The sequence below is a fragment of the Schistocerca gregaria genome, unplaced genomic scaffold (assembly GCF_023897955.1).
Source record: "Schistocerca gregaria isolate iqSchGreg1 unplaced genomic scaffold, iqSchGreg1.2 ptg001013l, whole genome shotgun sequence".
Classification (NCBI taxonomy): Eukaryota; Metazoa; Arthropoda; class Insecta; order Orthoptera; family Acrididae; genus Schistocerca; species Schistocerca gregaria.
The window spans coordinates 17,501-25,000 of record NW_026062362.1 but is presented as its reverse complement, the minus strand read 5'-3'; the positions used below and the strand labels follow the sequence as shown (position 1 = coordinate 25,000).

Genomic DNA, 7,500 nt, shown 5'->3' with positions numbered 1-7,500 from the left:
GTGAGATTCACGCCCATCCGGCCACTGGCCCCCGCCCTCGGCAGATGGGGCCGGCCGCCCGCGCGGAGCAATCCGCGGCGGGGTCGTGTCCGGTTGCCTTTCCACTCGCCGCGGGGTGGGGCCGTTCCGGTGTGCGGTGGGCCGCACTTCTCCCCTAGTAGGACGTCGCGACCCGCTGGGTGCCGGCCTACGGCCCGGGTGCGCAGCCTGTCCTTCCGCGGGCCTCGGTTCGCGTCTGTTGGGCAGAGCCCCGGTGTCCTGGCTGGCTGCTCGGCGGTATATCTGGAGGAGTCGATTCGCCCCTTTGGGCGCTCGGGCTCCCGGCAAGCGCGCGCGGTTCTTCCCGGATGACGGACCTACCTGGCCCGGCCCCGGACCCGCGCCGCTGTTGGCTCGGGATGCTCTCGGGCGGAATAATCGCTCCCGTCAGCGGCGCTTCAGCTTTGGACAATTTCACGACCCGTCTTGAAACACGGACCAAGGAGTCTAACATGTGCGCGAGTCATTGGGCTGTACGAAACCTAAAGGCGTAATGAAAGTGAAGGTCTCGCCTTGCGCGGGCCGAGGGAGGATGGGGCTTCCCCGCCCTTCACGGGGCGGCGGCCTCCGCACTCCCGGGGCGTCTCGTCCTCATTGCGAGGTGAGGCGCACCTAGAGCGTACACGTTGGGACCCGAAAGATGGTGAACTATGCCTGGCCAGGACGAAGTCAGGGGAAACCCTGATGGAGGTCCGTAGCGATTCTGACGTGCAAATCGATCGTCGGAGCTGGGTATAGGGGCGAAAGACTAATCGAACCATCTAGTAGCTGGTTCCCTCCGAAGTTTCCCTCAGGATAGCTGGTGCTCGTACGAGTCTCATCCGGTAAAGCGAATGATTAGAGGCCTTGGGGCCGAAACGACCTCAACCTATTCTCAAACTTTAAATGGGTGAGATCTCCGGCTTGCTTGATATAACACGCGATCTAGTGTCGAGCAAACGACTCGGATCGGAGTGCCAAGTGGGCCACTTTTGGTAAGCAGAACTGGCGCTGTGGGATGAACCAAACGCCGAGTTAAGGCGCCCGAATCGACGCTCATGGGAAACCATGAAAGGCGTTGGTTGCTTAAGACAGCAGGACGGTGGCCATGGAAGTCGGAATCCGCTAAGGAGTGTGTAACAACTCACCTGCCGAAGCAACTAGCCCTGAAAATGGATGGCGCTGAAGCGTCGTGCCTATACTCGGCCGTCAGTCTGGCAGTCATGGCCGGTCCTCGCGGCCGGCCGCGAAGCCCTGACGAGTAGGAGGGTCGCGGCGGTGGGCGCAGAAGGGTCTGGGCGTGAGCCTGCCTGGAGCCGCCGTCGGTGCAGATCTTGGTGGTAGTAGCAAATACTCCAGCGAGGCCCTGGAGGGCTGACGCGGAGAAGGGTTTCGTGTGAACAGCCGTTGCACACGAGTCAGTCGATCCTAAGCCCTAGGAGAAATCCGATGTTGATGGGGGCCGTCATAGCATGATGCACTTTGTGCTGGCCCCCGTTGGGCGAAAGGGAATCCGGTTCCTATTCCGGAACCCGGCAGCGGAACCGATATAAGTCGGGCCCCTCTTTTAGAGATGCTCGTCGGGGTAACCCAAAAGGACCCGGAGACGCCGTCGGGAGATCGGGGAAGAGTTTTCTTTTCTGCATGAGCGTTCGAGTTCCCTGGAATCCTCTAGCAGGGAGATAGGGTTTGGAACGCGAAGAGCACCGCAGTTGCGGCGGTGTCCCGATCTTCCCCTCGGACCTTGAAAATCCGGGAGAGGGCCACGTGGAGGTGTCGCGCCGGTTCGTACCCATATCCGCAGCAGGTCTCCAAGGTGAAGAGCCTCTAGTCGATAGAATAATGTAGGTAAGGGAAGTCGGCAAATTGGATCCGTAACTTCGGGATAAGGATTGGCTCTGAGGATCGGGGCGTGTCGGGCTTGGTCGGGAAGTGGGTCAGCGCTAACGTGCCGGGCCTGGGCGAGGTGAGTGCCGTAGGGGTGCCGGTAAGTGCGGGCGTTTAGCGCGGGCGTGGTCTGCTCTCGCCGTTGGTTGGCCTCGTGCTGGCCGGCGGTGCAGGATGCGCGCGCCTGCGCGGCGTTCGCGCCCCGGTGCTTCAACCTGCGTGCAGGATCCGAGCTCGGTCCCGTGCCTTGGCCTCCCACGGATCTTCCTTGCTGCGAGGCCGCGTCCGCCTTAGCGTGCTCCTCCGGGGGCGCGCGGGTGCGCGGATTCTCTTCGGCCGCCATTCAACGATCAACTCAGAACTGGCACGGACTGGGGGAATCCGACTGTCTAATTAAAACAAAGCATTGCGATGGCCCTAGCGGGTGTTGACGCAATGTGATTTCTGCCCAGTGCTCTGAATGTCAACGTGAAGAAATTCAAGCAAGCGCGGGTAAACGGCGGGAGTAACTATGACTCTCTTAAGGTAGCCAAATGCCTCGTCATCTAATTAGTGACGCGCATGAATGGATTAACGAGATTCCCGCTGTCCCTATCTACTATCTTACGAAGGCCGTTATGCTGTCTAACCAGTGGTGGAGTCCACCTATACTGGTAGAAGACGGGCGGCTAAATGTCCGATCTCTCAACCTCCCCGTGGTGTAAGATGCGAGTAGCCGGGCAACCGGTGAAACCAATGAGAGAAGGGCGACTCCCGTGCAGGGCGCAAGCTCGGATGTGGTGGGACTGGGCAACTGGCCCCTCCAAACCGGGCTCTGCAGCCTTGCTCGCCGTGAGCGATAAGGTGTCGGACTCCGGTCTAGTATCCTTGCTCACTGGCGAATGGCACTTACAAGTTATAGCGGCGCTTTCTGTGCTTCGGCCCTTGGCCGGGGTGCGGCGGGCGCCGCTTTTACTAAGGCGGCGCTTGCAGTGCCTCGGCTTCGGCCGGGCTGCGGCGTGGTGCGGCTCCATGCGCTGGTGGCGTCTGCTGTGACTCGGCTTCGGCTCGGATGCGGCGGGCGCCGCTTTTGCTGGGGCGGCGCCCGCTGCGCCCTGGCCCTGGCTGGGGTGCGGCGGGCGCCGCTTTTGCGTTAAAGTCATTTCACGCTCTCTGAGAGGATGTGTTTCCGTCTCTGCCTGTGCGCGCTACGGAACTCACTCCCCACAGCAGGAGCAAGGCGTTATCGCGGTTGACTTATCGGCCGTGGAATGCTGAGCTCCATGACACAAGTGCCACGGGAGGTATACTCCCCACAAGGAGACGTCTGCACGAGGCGGTTGGATCGAACATCGACCCTTTCCGGCCGAGTGCGCGTCTCCCACTACTGCGAGCGCTTGTAGGTGTCGGACTCTTAAGTCTAGTATCCAAGCTCGTACGTAGTGCGTGCGCGTGCAGCGGAGTGTGTCGACGTGAGTTGGCGCGCTACTGCTGGACTTGTGCGCACGGCGGTGCGCTTCGCGCGGCTCGCTGGCGGCGGGTCCTGCTGTGGCCCCGGCCTCGCGCGTGAACGCCCGGCGCTAGCCGGGCGCGGCGCGGTTGGCCGGGGTAGTGGCGGGTCTTGGCTGCCGGTCGGGCTGTGCGCTTGCGCGCTGCCGTGTCGGCTGCGCTGCGCGGGGCCGGGTGCGGCCGGGCGATGCGCGCGCTGCTGGCTGGCGCTGGGCGGGCGGTCGGCTTCTGGCTGACAGCCCGCTCTCGCGGCTACGCTGGCGGCGGGCGCGGGCCCGGCTGCGCCCGGCTCCGCCGGCCGCGCCCGGACAACTTAGCGGCGCCGCCCGGCCACATGTAATGTTGGTTGTAGTTGGCGTGTGCGGTTGGCGCACAAAGCACAGTGGGGAGTAGGGCGGTCATCGTTCCTGCGGAAACCAAGGCTCTCACTTTTGAGGGCCAAAGCGGAAGCAGGCCGATGTCCACGCGCGGGGAAGGGCGCTGACTGCGAAGCGCCCTCTGACTTTCAGAGGATGCAACGCGGGCGGCGACCCGGCCTCGCTCGGAGGATTCCTTGGTGTATAACTGCGGAGTGGAGGCCGGCATCGGCCTTCGCAACGTGGAAGTCACCGGGAGCTGCCCCCAGGAGGATGCTCCTGAGTGGTCTAAGACCACGACCACAGGGACGAAGGCTAATACAGCCGACGTACGGGCCTGGCAAACCCGGGGTGCCCGAGCCCGGTGCTGGCAAGCGCTACCAGCGCCGTCCGTAATCTGAGACACGTACTTCAACGACCGCTGTGAGGCGCGCAGTGGAACGTCGTGCGTGTTTCGGACCGGAGTCTTGGCTTAACCGCCTGGGCAAGAGAAGGACAATCTCTATAATCACCCCTCACCCTCTGCGTTAGCTGGCGGCTATGGGGCGCAAGGCTGTTGAGTTGTGAACAGTCGTGAGTCAGCCACCTCAGAGGACCGGCCGACCCTCTGTTGTATAAGGCTTACCCAGGTGGGCGGGGCAACGCCTGGGTGGACCACTTATATCCCTAGCTGATCGTGGGAACCACATGGCTTCTCTCAATCAACCTTGTCCCGACGGAACTGGTGGGCCGTCGCGGAGTCACAACACCAACCATCCAGGGGACGAGTCTGACACTCCGTGTCAAGACGAACTCCCAACACAAGGGCAGTCGGAGGCCCATAGGCCAGAAGACCATGACCCCGCGCTTAGCGAGCCAGAATTGGAGCTCCGTACACCTCGTGCACGGAGCGCTAAGACTGCAGCAAGCGAGACGCTGGCACGGACGCTTGCAGACGCGAGTGAAAGTGACAGTGAGAAAGAACGGAAGGCAAAAGTGAGGAAGCAGAAGAAACACCTGCGAAAACTGCTCCGGCAGAGATCGCTGAGTGCGGACGCTGTAACCGATCTGATGCCGCCACCCCGCCAGCCGGCGCCGAAAGCGGCACCTAAGGCGGGAGACAAGCCGAAACCGGCGCAGGTAGCCGGGCGCAAGCCCGGCGGCCCAGTCGGGGAAGGCGCAACGGGGAAGTCCGAACCGAAGGCGGAGACGAAGGCCTCGCGGCCAACGACACCGCCGGCGGGGAAGGCTGCGAGCGAGCCAAAGCTGGCGCAGGTAGCCGGGCAAAGACCCAGCGGCCCAGTCGGCACCGGCAAGCTCACCCAGACTCGCCCGGCGGGAGAGACGGCGGCCCCACGGCCGAAGTCTCAACTGCCGGAGACGGCGAAAAGTGTGCCGAAACCGGCGAAGGTAGCCGGGCAACTGCCCAGCGGCCCAGTCGGGGAAAGCGCCAGCAGTAGCCGCGCCTCTTCACCAATGTCGGGTGCCGAGAGACGCAAGTCCCGGACACGACGGAAGAAGCGGAAACCGAACAAGCAGCCGGACTCGGCGCAGGTAGCCGGACAACAGCCTGGCGGCCCAGTCGATGACGGCACGTCCCGATACAAGGCAAGCCCAAGCGATCTTGCGACCGTGAAGCTTATCGCGACGCGGTTCGAGGACGTCCTGAAGCTCGTGGACGACTCTCTAAAACCGGGACAACTGGTCGAGGAGGGAAATCTGGGGGACTTTAAGAGACAACTGAGAGCTAAGTTGTTTGATTGGGCCATGGCGCAGTCGGCCCTCACCGGAAGGGTGGAAGCCTTGGAGGAGGAGCTGGCGAGGACGAAGGCGGTGCCCACGGCGCCACCCAAGACCTTTGCACAAGTTGCCGCCGCTCCACCCATACCAGAACGGAAAACGCAGGCGATGATAACCAAAGCCCTGACTGAGAAGGCAACGCTCTTCATCAAGTCCAAGGGCAATGAAACTGGCGCAGAAGTGAGAAAGAAATTCACCTCCCTGGTCAAGCCTGAGGTTGAAGGTGTGAAGTTCTCACGGGTCGCCACAAACGGCCCGACGCTCATCGTAGATGTGGCGTCTGAGACTGATCGCCAGAAGCTTCTAGCTAACAACAAACTGACAGAAGCACTCAAGTGCGAACTGCCGAAAAAGCTCAATCCGCAGATAATCATATATCATGTACCATGTGTCATGAAGAATGAAGCTGTGGTTGAGCTAACTCGAAAGCAAAACGACCTTGGAGGACTTTCCGAAACACAGTTTCGCCAGGAGTTTAAGCCGAAGTTCCGGACTGGGCCAAGGGGCAAACAAACATCACATCTCGTGGTGGAAGTAAGCCCCAGACTCAGAGTCGCGATTCTGAGGCAGAAGCGACTGTACATGGGCTTTGAGTCCATGCCGGTTGACGACTACCTGGACTTAGTCGTTTGCACGCGGTGCCAGGATGTGAACCACTCGGTAAGGTTCTGCAAGCAGGACCCGAGTATAATAACATGTGGGCACTGTGGCGAGAACGGCCACATGAGGAAGGACTGTAGAAAAGCGGGGGACCGAGCGGTCTGTATCCCGTGCAAAAAGCGTAATCGCACATGCGAAACGCCAGGCAAAGAGTGTGCCTACTACAGGATTCTCACTCAACGCAAAATCCAGCGGACAGACTATGGGAGACAAGACCTCTCGTCAACCGTCTCCATTCCGGCCGCTACCTCTCCTGTCCCCGACCGGACTGTGAAAAATCACAATGCCAATGTCGGTTAAGATAGGACAGCTGAACTGCGCGCGAACGCAAGCGGTGATGCAGGAGGTACGACGCCGAGCGGAGGAGGAGTCTCTAGACATATTATGTCTGCAAGAGCCCTACTCTAGGGACGGAAAGATCCGATATATGCCGACAACAGCTCAGATCCTGGCTGGGGGAGAGCATCCTATGGCAGCAATTGTTGTGCTAAATCGTTCCTTCAGAGCAGTCAAAGTGGCGCACCTAAGCAACAGATGCATGGTGTTAGCTGAGATAAATACTGGCGATTTCACCTTTTTCGTGCTAAATATGTACTTTCAGTACAGGCACAGAGAAAGACCGTATATCGACCAGTTAAAAGAGGCGGTTGGGTTCTACCGCAATGACTTGCTGATTTGCACAATGGACGCAAATGCCATGTCACCCCTATGGCACAGTGACATCACGCCTCTTGGTGCTCGACGCGCCGCCAGGCGAGGTGAGAGACTCGCTGAAGCAATTCACGAGCTCAGACTAGAAGTGCTGAACCGACCAAACTTCCCACCAACTTTCGAAGGCCGCCGTGGAGCGACCTCGAATATCGATGTGACACTGAAGAGTGCACACGAGCATCTCCGTGCGGAGAACTGGAAGGTATGGCGGGGAATGACACTAAGTGACCACAATCTGATCACATTCACTGTAGCCTATGATGGGGAGCCTCCTCCTGAAGACCAGGTGAACGGCACCGTCAAGTACAACTGGCGAAAGGCTAATTGGGATCGACTAAGAGGTAATCTAGTGATACCGAATTGGCCAATGGATCGCGTTGTGGACGTTGACAAAGCTGCAGAAGATCTGACGGCGGCCATACAGACAGCAGCAACAGGCGCAGTCCCGTTGGCCCACACAGGGAAAATGCCTAAGGCACCTTGGAACCCTGAGCTGCAGCGTCTCCGACGCGAATGCAGAAGAGCGCGGCGGCATTACCAGCGCAGCGTAGGCGATCACATTCGTGAGGCCACGCTTGCGCGGTACAGGCGGGCCAAAGCC

At 60.5% G+C, this 7,500-nt stretch overlaps 1 pseudogene; it reads left to right on the top strand.

Annotated features, from left to right (window-relative positions):
• Positions 1-2,538, top strand: part of LOC126327067 (large subunit ribosomal RNA) — a 2,999-nt pseudogene extending 461 nt beyond the window's left edge.
• The last annotated feature ends 4,962 nt before the right edge of the window (positions 2,539-7,500 follow it).